This window comes from Hyperolius riggenbachi, chromosome 1, assembly GCF_040937935.1.
Source record: "Hyperolius riggenbachi isolate aHypRig1 chromosome 1, aHypRig1.pri, whole genome shotgun sequence".
Taxonomy (NCBI): domain Eukaryota; kingdom Metazoa; phylum Chordata; class Amphibia; order Anura; family Hyperoliidae; genus Hyperolius; species Hyperolius riggenbachi.
This window is the reverse complement of record NC_090646.1, coordinates 632,808,941-632,823,593: the sequence shown is the minus strand read 5'-3', so window position 1 is coordinate 632,823,593 and position 14,653 is coordinate 632,808,941.

The following is a 14,653-nucleotide window of genomic DNA, read 5'->3' as shown; positions in this document are numbered from 1 at the left end:
TCTCTATCCGGATATCCGAATCGGTCGGATATCCGCAGATAATGCGTTCGGATATCCGCATGAACGCGGATATCTAAAAGGTCGGATTCAGATATCTGAACCAGATCCGGATATCTGGATTTCCGGATCCGAATCAATTCGGATTTTAAAAAGTGCTATCCGAGCATCCCTGTAAGGAGGAAGTATTGGCTGCACTTAAAGGACTTACGAGGCGAGACACTGAAAAAAAAGTTAAATACCTGGCTGGCAGCTGTAGCCATCTGCGTCCTGCATTCCATTCCGCTTGGGGTACTCGCTGTTCCAACCTCGGGTCGTCCCGATTTTCCCCAAAAAAGATGTCTGCCAGTCTCGCCGCATGTCGCTCCTCACCTGTGCAGTCCGTATGGCCGCGACTGCGGCTGCGCAGCCCTAAGTCCTCCTCCAGTCCCGTCCTCACTCCCGGCGGTCTTGCACCTCCACAAGACCACCAGGAGTGAGGACAGGACTGGAGGAGGACTTTGGGATGTGCAGCAGCACTCACGGCTATATGGACTGCACAGGTTACATAGTTACATAGTTATTTTGGTTGAAAAAAGACATACATCCATCGAGTTCAACCAGAGAACAAAGTACAACACCAACACCAGCCTGCTCCCTCACATATCCCTGTAAATCCAGAGGAAGATGAAAAAACCCTTACAAGGCATGGTCCAATTGCCCCAAAAGGGAAAAAAATTCCTTCCCGACTCCTGATGGCAATCAGATAACATCCCTGGATCAACATCATTGGGCATTACCTAGTAATTGTAGCCATGGATGTCATTCAACGCAAGGAAAGCATCTAAGCCCCCTTTAAATGCAGGTATAGAGTTTGCCATAACGACTTCCTGTGGAAATGCATTCCACATCTTAACCACTCTTACTTTCCTAAATAAATGGCTAAAATGTTTTTCCTCCATGCGCAGATCATGTCCTCTAGTCCTTTGAGAAGGCCTAGGGACAAAAAGCTCATCCGCTAAGCTATTATATTGCCCTCTGATGTATTTATACATGTTAATTAGATCCCCTCTAAGGCGTCTTTTCTCTAGACTAAATAAACCCAGTTTATCTAACCTTTCTTGGTAAGTGAGACCTTCCATCCCACCTATCAATTTTGTTGCTCATATCTATGAGGCGAGACATGCGGCGAGACTGGTGGCCATCTTTATTGGGGAAAATCAGGACGCCCCGAGGTTCGGGTCAGGGCCATAACAGAGAGTGTAAATTGAAAACAACCCACAGTGGAATGGAGGACGCGGATGGCGTCCCCTATGGCTTCAGCTGCCAGCCATGTATTTAACTTTTTTTCAGTGTCTCGTCTCGTAAGTCTTTTAAGGGACAGGAGGAGTTAATGGCTGCAATACTGTATGCGGTGCAGTCATTAGCCCCTCCTAGTCCCCAAGTGCATCCATTAACTTTGCTGGGTAGACTTATACTTGAGTCAATAAAACATCCAGCTTAAGGGGGTTCAATATTGGAGTCGACTTATACACGAGGTTGACTTGTATTCGGGTATATACCGTATGCTATTCTGAGCTCCAGGACTTGATCAGTTTCAGAGGTAGCTTCAGATTCTAACAATGTCCATTTGTGATTGGTCTGCTTTAAGTCCCTGAAGTTACATTTCTGTTATCAGCGAATTCCATTTGTGCAGTTAATTTTCTCATTAGCCTTCAGTTACACTGTTGGCATTTCTCTCCTGCTCTGTATCATTACATTCTCAATCATATTCGAGGAGGAACAAAAGACAACGGCTACTTCATAAACAGTGAGTGAAATATCATCCTGCTTATGAAGGTGCCCATTACGCTTGCACCTGGTGTGGTTATTCCGGCGTAGTCTACTACTTTGCAGAGTTTAATTCCAACCTGCCACATGGAGACATGGAGAGGTGACAGGAACTGACGAGTTTGAAATGTCACCGATTAATGTGAACCGCTTCTCAGTTCTGCAGAGCTTCGTCACAATTCTCTGGGGCGGGAATTGGGAAACATGCTATATTTACTTCAAGCCCATTTTGAACTCAATTGTACTCAACACCGTGGGGCTCGAGATGTTTTTGAAATGGGATTAGCAGTGAACAACAAGTAAGAGCATAACTAGAGGTGGCCACACACTATCCAATTTTTTTCAAAATATCTTTTCAATTCAAGAACTGCAATCAATTTTTCTGACTGATTGTTACATTTCAAAAATATGACCAATGTACCACACACCGATGTTCAATTTTTCTCCAATTATGATGAAAATGATTGGAAACTCTGAGAAAATTGCTAGGATGTGTATATTAATAAATTGACAATCTAACACACACTATACAATCTTTAGAAAAATTGAAGAAAATTTCAGGCATTCCAGATCGATTAATAATAATAATAAAAATAAAAATAAAAACGGGAAATCCGATCAGATTTTTCAGTCGAATTAAACAAAAAAGCTTTCAATTTTTTTCAGGAGATCCGATCATATTTATCGAATTACTGTGAAATCGGATCATTTTATTGTATCGTGTGTGGCCACCTAAACACTTGTAGGCAGGTAAATTAAAGCAGACCTCCGGTGTAAAATTAAACCCACACAATCAGCACAGGCAGCAGAAGTTACAACAAAGTAGCAGGGAAAAGATGTCTTACACAAATTACAGGTGTTGTTGGTTAGCCACGCCCCTTTTCTGAAAAACTGCCATGGCAGTTTTCTGCCTTTGCAAAGATTGAGTCTTCTGTAGGTGGGAGGAGCTTCATCGATTGGCCTGAGAGGTGCTCTGCATCTTCCTGTGCCACTAAGCCAGCCTATCACAGAGAGGAGAGGTGAAGAGAGAAGAAGTGCTGTTCCAGCCACAGTATGTTACGTTCCAGAGCTGCCACAATGATTCTCTGCTGCTTAACCTTTTGCCGACCATGTCACACCGATGGGCGTGGACGCAGCGGCAGCCCCGATCGGCATAAGGACCTCGGGGCAGGGATTGCAGGAGATCGCCCAGTGCGCACGCATCTCCGCATGAATGACAGAGCTGAGCTCCGCCATCAGCCTCCCAGCGGCGATCGCCACTAGGACACTATTAGATGGCAAAACCATTGTCTATTTACTTAGTACAGCGCTGCGATCTACAGCAGCGCTGTACTGGGGACAGCCATGTGACATGGCTGTCCCCCTGAGAGACAGGATAGTGATCGGCTGTCAAAGGTTGATGCCTATGACAGCTGATCACGGTGATTGGCTGGCGGGGAGAGGGAGGGCGGGCCTACAGTGGGGAAAATAAAAAAAATTCAATTTTTTTTAAAAATAAACATTTATAAGCAAATAAAAAAATAAACAAACATCTGGGGGGTGATCAGACCCCACCAACAGAAAGCTCTGTTGGTGGGGAGAAAAGGGGGGTAATCACTTGGGTGGTGAGTTGTGCGGCCCTGCAGCGAGCTCTTAAAGCTGCAGTGGCCTATTTAGTGAAAATTGGCCTGGTCTTTAGAGGGGTTTAAAACTGCGGTCCTCAAGTGGTTAATGAAGTAGTCAGCCATTGCTGCATTGGGTAAAAAAAAAGTCTTACCTTCTTAGAACAGAAGGTATTTTGCGTTAATAATAAAATGTGTAACTTTGGTTTCCCAACATGCAACACTGCTGAATATGCAAATGATCTCTTTATGCCCCTGAAGCCAGGCTTGCATCCAGAAAAGCTGGCATATAGCAAGCCTATAGCTTATACATTTTATAGAGCCACATCAACTCAACATGCAGACAGCCTGTTTTGGACTGTTAGTCCTCCTCAGTGCATGGCAGGGATTTATATGGCTGTAAGGCAGCATGCAGTCAAAAATGGCGCAGAGTAAAAAATGGCGCACCGTTCTGCCGATCATAAAACGCTATTTACCGTTTTAATGTAAATACATTAAAACGGTAAATAGCGTTTTATAAAACAGAACAGTGCGCCATTGAAAAATTGGAGGAGGAGAGGCGGGGGTCGGGCTGGAGGAGAGGCAGCGGGCAGTAGGCTGGCAGCGGGGGTCGGGCTGGAGGAGAGGTAGCGGGCTGGCAGCGGGGGTCGGGCTGGAGGAGAGGCAGCGGGCAGTGGGCTGGCAGCGGGGGTCGGGCTGGAGGAGAGGTAGCGGGCTGGCAGCGGGGGTCGGGCTGGAGGAGAGGCAGCGGGCAGTGGGCTGGCAGCGGGGGTCGGGCTGGAGGAGAGGTAGCGGGCTGGCAGCGGGGGTCGGGCTGGAGGAGAGGCAGCGGGCAGTGGGCTGGCATCGGGGGTCGGGCTGGAGGAGAGGTAGCGGGCTGGCAGCGGGGGTCGGGCTGGAGGAGAGGCAGCGGGCAGTGGGCTGGCAGCGGGGGTCGGGCTGGAGGAGAGGTAGCGGGCTGGCAGCGGGGGTCGGGCTGGAGGAGAGGCAGCGGGCAGTGGGCTGGCAGCGGGGGTCGGGCTGGAGGAGAGGTAGCGGGCTGGCAGCGGGGGTCGGGCTGGAGGAGAGGCAGCGGGCAGCGGGCCGGGCTGGCAGCGGGGGTCGGGCTGGAGAGGCAGCGGGGTGGAGGGAGTAGGATTAGGTAGCATGTGTATACATTACATTGTCCCGGCGTTCGCTCCTCACTTCACAGCTTGCACGAGTCCTGCATCCAGCCAATCACCATGCGGAAACTGAAGCCGCATGGTGATTGGCTGGATGCAGGACTCGTGCAAGCTGTGAAGTGAGGAGCGAACGCCGGGCCGGGACAATGTAATGTATACACATGCTACCTAATCCTACTCCCTCCACCCCGCTGCCTCTCCAGCCCGACCCCCGCTGCCAGCCCGCTGCCTGCCCGCTGCCTCTCCTCCAGCCCGACCCCCGCTGCCAGCCCGCTACCTCTCCTCCAGCCCGACCCCCGCTGCCAGCCCGCTACCTCTCCTCCAGCCCGACCCCCGCTGCCAGCCCACTGCCCGCTGCCTCTCCTCCAGCCCGACCCCCGCTGCCAGCCCGCTACCTCTCCTCCAGCCCGACCCCCGCTGCCAGCCCACTGCCCGGCCGCTGCCTCTCCTCCATCCCGATCCCTGCAAAAAAAAACAAACATATAAAACGATAAATATCGTTTGAAGTGCAGCGCCATTCTGACACTATTGGCGCTGTGCGCCATTTTTGCCTGTCCCCGTAAGGCATAGGGGGTTGTACCAGAACAACAGAACACCCAAAAGCAGCTTGGGGTGAACCAAACCACTAGGTAAGTAGCAGTCCTAATAAGTGTCATTCTGGCTCTTTTTCACATTGGAATTTACAGCAGAAGTCCACTTTAAATTCCACCTCCATTAAACAAAGTGTTCTGATGTAAATCAGTGCTACACGAGCTAACGGTGTTCTTATCATTATAATGATCATTTCATTAGGATTTGCAACCATCTATCAATGGCTGGAAAAAAAATAACATTTTGCCGCTGTGAAGTCTGTGATCCAGTTAGGTTGCAGGCCACAGTGCACCTCCTCCATCACACTCCAGGGGCCAGGAGCATTGTGAGCAAAGGCAGTTTCAGCCTTAATGAACTCCCAGAAACGACATCACAATCAGGTGGTGCATGCCTCTGAGACCACGTATGCACAGTAGTCCAGACTGAGCCAAGTCGTGGACTTTACAGGCCACCGGGAGGATGGCAAGGGAGTAGACGGACCACAGGGGGCTGGAAGTAGTCCCAGGTAAGTAAAAATCTTTTTTTTTTCCATTCGTCTCAGGTACACTTTAACCACTTAAAGATTTTGGTACAGTATATCTAGGCCATACAGAACTTGATATTAGCATTAGGGGCGTAGATATGCATACCCTCGCCATTAGTACACAGATCAGTGAATGGGAGCACAGTTCCCATTCACCGATCTTAGTGCCTGTGATCAATGATCACTAGCATCAATGAGATGCCAGTGGTCATTGACAAAAGTGGAAGAAAAGCATACACGCGTTACTGCCTGTAATGTGTGTATGCAGTACACAGGAGGAATAAAGTGAGGGGACATCTAGTGGCCAAATAGTGAAATTACACCTACATACATCCCAATAAATACAAATATATAAAATACCCCATTAATTAATTCCTTACCTTCACTCCCATAGTTACCAAAATAAAACACCTTTATAAAAAAAAATACAAATAAAAAATAAAAGTGACATTTAAAAAAAATACGTAGCTACCTTAGGGACTTGACTTTTTTTTTTAAACAATTTTATAGATTTTTCAACAAAGTTACAAATAACAGAACAACACAACCCCATAGTCTAACCCCGAGCCCGCCCGGCCCCCACCCCCATCAAGCACAGTAGATAACATAAGCAGGAATATCAACAGATCGTGCACAGCATAGGATGCAAATTTAGACTCAACATTTTTATATGTATGTCATGATGGTATATTACTGTTATTTTTTCAAATAAAGGCTTGTAATTAGTGATGGACGCAAAACTGAAAAAATACACCTTTATTTCCAAATAAAATATAGTGTCCATGCATTGTGATGGGGACATAATTTAAATGGTGTAGTAATCAGGAAAATTATCAAATATGTGAGTTTTAATTACAGTAGCATGTATTGTTTTAAAATATAATGGCTGAAAACTGAGAAATAATTATTTTTTCTATTTTTTTTTCTTATTATTACTGTTAAAATGCATTTAGGATAAAATAATTCTTAGCAAAACGCACCACCCAAAGAAAGTCTAATTTGGTCGTGAGAAATCAACATAAAGTTAATTTCATTATAAGCAGTGATAAAGTTATTGGCAAATGAAAGGGAGGATCTCTGAAATGTGAAAATTGCTCTGGTCCATAAGGGGAAAAACCCCTAAGTGGTGTACTGGTTAAGAGTGTTTTGAGCATGGCTACAGTAAGGTATGCTGGTGCACTGCTTAGAAAATATTTTTCTGTTGCTTGTTAATTCAACCACTTCAGCCTACAGTGTTGTTCACTTTATGCATCTGAGCAACTTTGACCTGCCATTCATTCGCCAATAACTTTATCACTAATTACCACAATTAATTGATCTATATCTTGTTTTTCCACCACTAATTAGGCTTTCTTTGGGTGGTACATTTTGCTAAGAATAATTTTTTTTCTAAATCCATTTTAACAGGAAGATTAAGAAAGAAATGGAAAAAATGTATTATTTCTCAGATTTTGGCCATTATAGTTTGAAATACCATAATTAAAACCCATGTTTTTTATTTGCTCATTTGTCCCGGTTATTACACCGTTTAACCACTTCAGGACCACAGTCTTTTCGCCCCTTAAGGACTAGAGCCTTTTTCTCCATTCAGACCACTGCAGCTTTCACGGTTTATTGCTCGCTCATACAACCTACCACCTAAATGAATTTTACCTCCTTTTCTTGTCACTAATACAGCTTTCTTTTGGTGCTATTTGATTGCTCCTGCGATTTTTACTTTTTATTATATTCAGCAAAAAAGACATGAATTTTGGCAAAAAAATGATTTTTTTAACTTTCTGTGCTGACATTTTTCAAATAAAGTAAAATTTCTGTATACATGCAGCGCGAAAAATGTGGACAAACATGTTTTTGATAAAAAAAAAACCCATTCAGTGTATATTTATTGGTTTGGGTAAAAGTTATAGCGTTTACAAACTATGGTGCAAAAAGTGAATTTTCCCATTTTCAAGCATCTCTGACTTTTCTGCGCACCTGTCAGGTTTCATGAGGGGCTAAAATTCCAGGATAGTACAAATACCCCCCAAATGACCCCATTTTGGAAAGAAGACATCCCAAAGTATTCAGTGAGAGGCATGGTGAGTTCATAGAAGATTTTATTTTTTGTCACAAGTTAGCGGAAAATGACACTTTCTGACAAAAAAAAGAAAAAAAAAAAGTTTCCATTTCTTCTAACTTGCGACAAAAAAAAATGAAATCTGCCACGGACTCACTATGCTCCTCTCTGAATACCTTGAAGTGTCTACTTTCCAAAATGGGGTCATTTGTGGGGTGTGTTCACTGTCCTGGCATTTTGGGGGGTGCCTAATTGTAAGCACCCCTGTAAAGCCTAAAGATGCTCATTGGACTTTTGGCCCCTTAGCGCAGTTAGGCTGCAAAAAAGTGCCACACATGTGGTATTGCCGTACTCAGGAGAAGTAGTATAATGTGTTTTAGGGGGGAGTTTTTACACATACCCATGCTGGGTGGGAGAAATATCTCCATAAATGACAATTGTTTTATTTTTTTTACACACAATTGTCTATTTATAGAGATATTTCTCCCACTCAGAATGGGTATGTGGAAAAATACACCCCAAAACACATTATACTACTTCTCCTGAGTACGGCGATACCACATGTGTGGCACTTTTTTGCACCCTAACTGCGCTAAGGGGCCCAAAGTTCAATGAGTACCTTTAGGATTTCACAGGTCATTTTGAGAAATTTCGTTTCAAGACTACTCCTCACGGTTTAGGGCCCCTAAAATGCCAGGACAGTATAGGAACCCCACAAATTACCCCATTTTAGAAAGAAGACACCCCAAGGTATTCCGTTAGGAGGATGGTGAGTTCATAGAAGATTTTTTTTTTTTGTCACAAGTTAGCGGGAATTGATTTTAATTGTTTTTTTTCACAAAGTGTCATTTTCCGCTAACTTGTGACAAAAAATAAAATCTTCTATGAACTCACCATACTCCTAACGGAATACCTTGGGGTGTCTTCTTTCTAAAATGGGGTCATTTGTGGGGTTCCTATACTGCCCTGGCATTTTAGGGGCCCTAAACCGTGAGGAGTAGTCTTGAAACCAAATGTCGCAAAATGACCTGTGAAATCCTAAAGGTACTCATTGGACTTTGGGCCTCTTAGCGCACTTAAGGGTGCAAAAAAGTGCCACACATGTGGTACCGCCGTACTCAGGAGAAGTAGTATAATGTGTTTTGGGGTGTATTTTTACACATACCCATGCTGGGTGGGAGAAATATCTCTGTAAATGACAATTGTTTGATTTTTTTTACACACAATTGTCCTTTTACAGAGATATTTCTCCCACCCAGCATGGGTATGTGTAAAAATACACCCCAAAACACAATATACTACTTCTTCTGAGTACGGCGATACCACATGTGTGACACTTTTTTGCAACCTAGGTGCGCTAAGGGGCCTAACGTCCTATTCACAGGTCATTTTGAGGCCTTTGGATTCTAGACTACTGCTCACGGTTTAGGGCCCCTACAATGCCAGGGCAGTATAGGAACCCCACAAGTGACCCCATTTTAGAAAGAAGACACCCCAAGGTATTCTGTTAGGAGTATGGTGAGTTCATAGAAGATTTTTTTTTTGTCACAAGTTAGCGGAAAATGACACTTTGTGAAAAAAAAAAACAATACATATCAATTTCCGCTAACTTGTGACAAAAAATAAAATCTTCAATGAACTCATCATACACCTAACAGAATACCTTGGGGTGTCTTCTTTCTAAAATGGGGTCACTTGTGGGGTTCCTATACTGCCCTGGCATTTTAGGGGCCCTAAAACGTGAGGAGTAGTCTTGAACCCAAATGTCTCAAAATGACCTGTGAAACCCTAAATGTACTCATTGGACTTTGGGCCCCTTAGCACAGTTAGGCTGCAAAAAAGTGTCACACATGTGGTATCGCCGTACTCAGAAGAAGTAGTATAATGTGTTTTGTGATGTATTTTTACATATAACCATGCTGGGTGGGAGAAATATCTCTGTAAATGACACATTTTTGATTTTTTTTACACACAATTGTCCATTTACAGAGAGATTTCTCCCACCCAGCATGGGTATGTGTAAAAATACACCACAAAACACATTATACTACTTCTCCTGAGTATGGCGATACCACATGTGTGACACTTTTTTGCAGCCTAGGTGCGCTAAGGGGCCCAACGTCCTATTCACAGGTCATTTTGAGACATTTGTTTTCTAGACTACTCCTCACGGTTTAGGGCCCCTAAAATGCCAGGGCAGTATAGGAACCCCACAAGTGACCCAATTTTAGAAAGAAGACACCCCAAGGTATTCCGTTAGGGGTATGGTGAGTTCATAGAAGATTTTATTTTTTGTCACAAGTTAGTGAAAAATGACACTTTGTGAAAAAAACAATAAAAATCTAATTTCCGCTAACTTTTGACAAAAAATAAAATCTTCTATGAACTCATCATACACCTAACAGAATACCTTGGGGTGTCTTCTTTCTAAAATGGGGTCACTTGTGGGGTTCCTCTACTGCCCTGGCATTTTACGGGCCCAAAACTGTGAGTAGTCTGGAAACCAAATTTCTCAAAATGACTGATCAGGGGTATAAGCATCTGCAAATTTTGATGACAGGTGGTCTATGAGGGGGCAAATTTTGTGGAACCGGTCATAAGTAGGGTGGCCTCTTAGATGACAGGATGTTTTGGGCCTGATCTGATGGATAGGAGTGCTAGGGGGTGACAGGTGGTGATTGATGGGTGTCTCAGGGGGCGGTTAGAGGGGAAAATAGATGCAATCAATGCACTGGGGAGGTGATCGGAAGGGGGTCTGAGGGGGACCTGAGGGTTTGGCCGAGTGATCAGGAGCCCACACGGGCCAAATTAGGGCCTGATCTGATGGGAAGGTGTGCTAGGGGGTGACAGGAGGTGATTGATGGGTGTCTCAAGGTGTGATTAGAGGGGGGAAATAGATGCAAGCAATGCACTAGCGAGATGATCAGGGCTGGGGTCTGAGGACGTTCTGAGGTGTGGGCGGGTGATTGGGTGCCCGCAAGGGGCAGATTAGGGTCTAATCTGATGGGTAACAGTGACAGGTGGTGATAGGGGGTGATTGATGGGTAATTAGTGGGTGTTTAGAGGAGAGAAGAGATGTAAACACTGCACTTGGGAGGTGATCTGATGTCGGATCTGCGGGCGATCTATTGGTGTGGGTGGGTGATCAGATTGCCCGCAAGGGGCAGGTTAGGGGCTGATTGATGGGTGGCAGTGACAGGGGGTGATTGATGGGTGGCAGTGACAGGGGGTGATTGATAGGTGATTGACAGGTGATCAGTGGGTTATTACAGGGAATAACAGATGTAAATATTGCACTGGCGAATTGATAAAGGGGGGTCTGAGGGCAATCTGAGCGTGTGGGCGGGTGATTCGGTGCCCGCAAGGGGTAGATTAGGGTCTAATCTGATGGGTAACAGTGACAGGTGGTGATAGGGGGTGATTGATAGGTGATTGATGGGTAATTAGTGGGTGTTTAGAGGAGAGAAGAGATGTAAACACTGCACTTGGGAGGTGATCTGATGTCGGATCTGCGGGCGATCTATTGGTGTGGGTGGGTGATCAGATTGCCCGCAAGGGGCAGGTTAGGGGCTGATTGATGGGTGGCAGTGACAGGGGGTGATTGATGGGTGGCAGTGACAGGGGGTGATTGATAGGTGATTGACAGGTGATCAGTGGGCTATTACAGGGAATAACAGATGTAAATATTGCACTGGCGAATTGATAAGGGGGGGTCTGAGGGCAATCTGAGCATGTGGGCGGGTGATTGGGTGCCGGCAAGGGGCAGATTAGGGTCTAATCTGATGGGTAACAGTGACAGGTGGTGATAGGGGGTGATTGATGGGTGATTGATGGGTAATTAGTGGGTGTTTAGAGGAGAGAAGAGATGTAAACACTGCATTTGGGAGGTGATCTGATGTCAGATCTGCGGGCGATCTATTGGTGTGGGTGGGTGATCAGATTGCCCGCAAGGGGCAGGTTAGGGGCTGATTGATGGGTGGCAGTGACAGGGGGTGATTGACGGGTGATTGACGGGTGATTGACAGGTGATTGACAGGTGATTGACAGGTGATCAGGGGGGATAGATGCATACAGTACACCGGGGGGGGGGGGTCTGGGGAGAATCTGAGGGGTGGGGGGGTGATCAGGAGGGAGTAGGGGGCAGATTAGGGACTAAAAAAAAAATAGCGTTGACAGATAGTGACAGGGAGTGATTGATGGGTGATTAGGGGGGTGATTGGGTGCAAACAGTGGTCTGGGGGGTGGGCAGGGGGGGGGGGTCTGAGGGGTGCTGTGGGCGATCAGGGGGCAGGGGGGGGAAATCAGTGTGCTTGGGTGCAGACTAGGGTGGCTGCAGCCTGCCCTGGTGGTCCCTCGGACACTGGGACCACCAGGGCAGGAGGCAGCCAGTATAATAGGCTTTGTACACATTACAAAGCCTATTATACACTTTCCGTGCGGCGATCGGGCAGCTAGTAACCCGCCGGCGCTTCCGAACGGCCGGCGGGTTACAGCGAGCGGTGGGCGGAGCCAGTCCCCGGCGGCTGATCGCGTCACAAATGACGCGATCGCCGCATAGCCACTCCCGCAGCCGCCCCCGCCGATGGGCGTATTGCGGTCGTTTGGGCCCGGACTTTGCCGCCGCCCATCGGCTGGGGGCGGTCGTTAAGTGGTTAAATTATGTCCCTATCACAATTTATGGCGCCGATATTTTATTTAGAAATAAAGGTGAATTTTTTCAATTTGCGTCCATCACTATTTACAAGCTTATAATTAAAAAAATATTCTAATATACTCTATTGAAAAAAAAAATTACATTTTTTTTTTATTAAAAAATGTGTTTGGGTAATTTTTGGTGTGGGAGGTAAACAGCTAATTTTAAATGTAAAGTAATGTAATTATTTAATAAAAAATGTATGTGGGTGCAGTTGACTATTTGGCCACAAGATGGCAACATTCAAAAAAGTCCTGAAACTAGAAAGAGGACGGGGACCTTTTTTATTTTTTTGCAGAAAAACCGTGCTCTCTGATAAGAGACCTACGGTTTTTCGGGGGGGGGGGGGGGGGGAGGGGACTTAGATCGGTGAATGGGAACTATATTCCCATTCACTGATTTATTTTTTTATTTTTATAATTTTTGATGGCATTTTCGCTTGGAAGTTGAATTAACCAATACATAGTTACATAGTAATTTGGGTTGAAAAAATACATACGTCCATCAAGTTAAACCAGAGAACAATGTACAACACCAGCCTGCACCCTCACATATCCCTGTTGATCCAGAGGAAGGTGAAAAACCCTTACAAAGCATGGTCCAATTAGCCCCCAAAGGGAAAAAATTCCTTCCCGACTCCAGATCAGATGGCAGATAAAATCCCTGGATCAACATCACTGGGCATTACCTAGTAATTGTAGCCATGGATGTCTTTCAATGCAAGGAAAGCATCTAAGCCCCCTTTAAATGCAAGTATAGAATTTGCCATAACTACTTCCTGTGGCAATGCATTCCACATCTTAATCCATTTCCTAAATAAACAGCTAAAACGTTTTTCCTCCATGCGCAGATCATGTCCTCTAGTCCTTCGAGAAGGCCTAGGGACAAAAAGCTCATCCGCCAAGCTTTTATTTTGCCCTCTGATGTATTTATACATGTTAATTAAATCCCCTCTAAGGCGTCTTTTCTCAAGACTAAATAAACCCAGTTTATCTAACCTTTCTTGATAAGTGAGACCTTCCATCCCACGTATCAATTTTGTTGCTCGTCTCTGCACCTGCTCTAAAACTGCAATATCTTTCCTGTAATGTGGTGCCCAGAACTGAATTCCATATTCCAGTGAGGCCTTACTAGATAGTTAAACAGGGGCAGTATTATGCTAGCATCTCAAGTTTTTATTTCCCTTTCAATACATCCCAAAATTTTATTAGCTTTAGCTGCAGCGGCTTGGCATTGAATACGATTATTTAAATTGTTGTCGATGAGTACTCCTAAGTCCTTCTCCAAGTTTGATGTCCCCGACTGTATCCCATTTATTTTGTATGACCAAAATGCATGACTTTACATTTTTCAACATTGAATTTCATCTGCCATGTATGTGCCCATTTAGCCATCCTATCCAGATCCTGTTGCAATATGTCACTATCTTCCTGAGAGTTGATGATTCTGCACAATTTTGTATCATCTGCAAAAATAGTAACATTGCTTTCTACTGCATCTACTAACTAGATCATTAATAAATAAATTGAAGATCACAGGACCCAGTACAGACCCCTGTGGGACCCCACTGCTAACAGTCACCCATTTTGAGTATGATCCATTGACCATAACTCTTTGTTTTCTTTCCATTAGCCATTATTTTTGTGAACATTAATGTGAAAAGAATATCTGAATTTTCGCGCATCACTACCATTTATGCGAAAATGTCTCATATGCAAAAATTTGTTTTTTTATGCCTAATAGGGCTTGATTCATTAACCGGCGCTAAGTGTTAGTGCCGGAGTGAAAAGCCCTTTTTGGCCGCTAGTGTGCGCAAAGCTACTTTGTGCGCGGCCCCGTGCACGGGTGCGCCAATCTTAGTGCGTGGTGTGAGGATAACGTTGCACCCGCTGGCCTTTAAAAGTCGCACCCCATGCAACAAAAATGACGCATCGGGTGCCCCCGAAGATGCGCACAGTGCAGTTTCTAGGCTAAAATGCACCCAGGGCGAGGGTGTAAAAATTGCACCCCCCCCCCCCCCCCCCCCGAGCAAGGTATGGGTGCCCGCAGTATAGGTTAGCCAGGTCTAGTTGCACTTAGTATAGGTCCCCCCAGTATAGGTAGCCAAGAATAGGTACCCCAGTATAGGTAGCCAGGCATAGGTGAGCCAGTATAGTTGCCCCCGCTATAGGTTAGCCAGGTAGGTGCCTCCAGTATAGGTAGCCAGTATAGTTGCCCCCA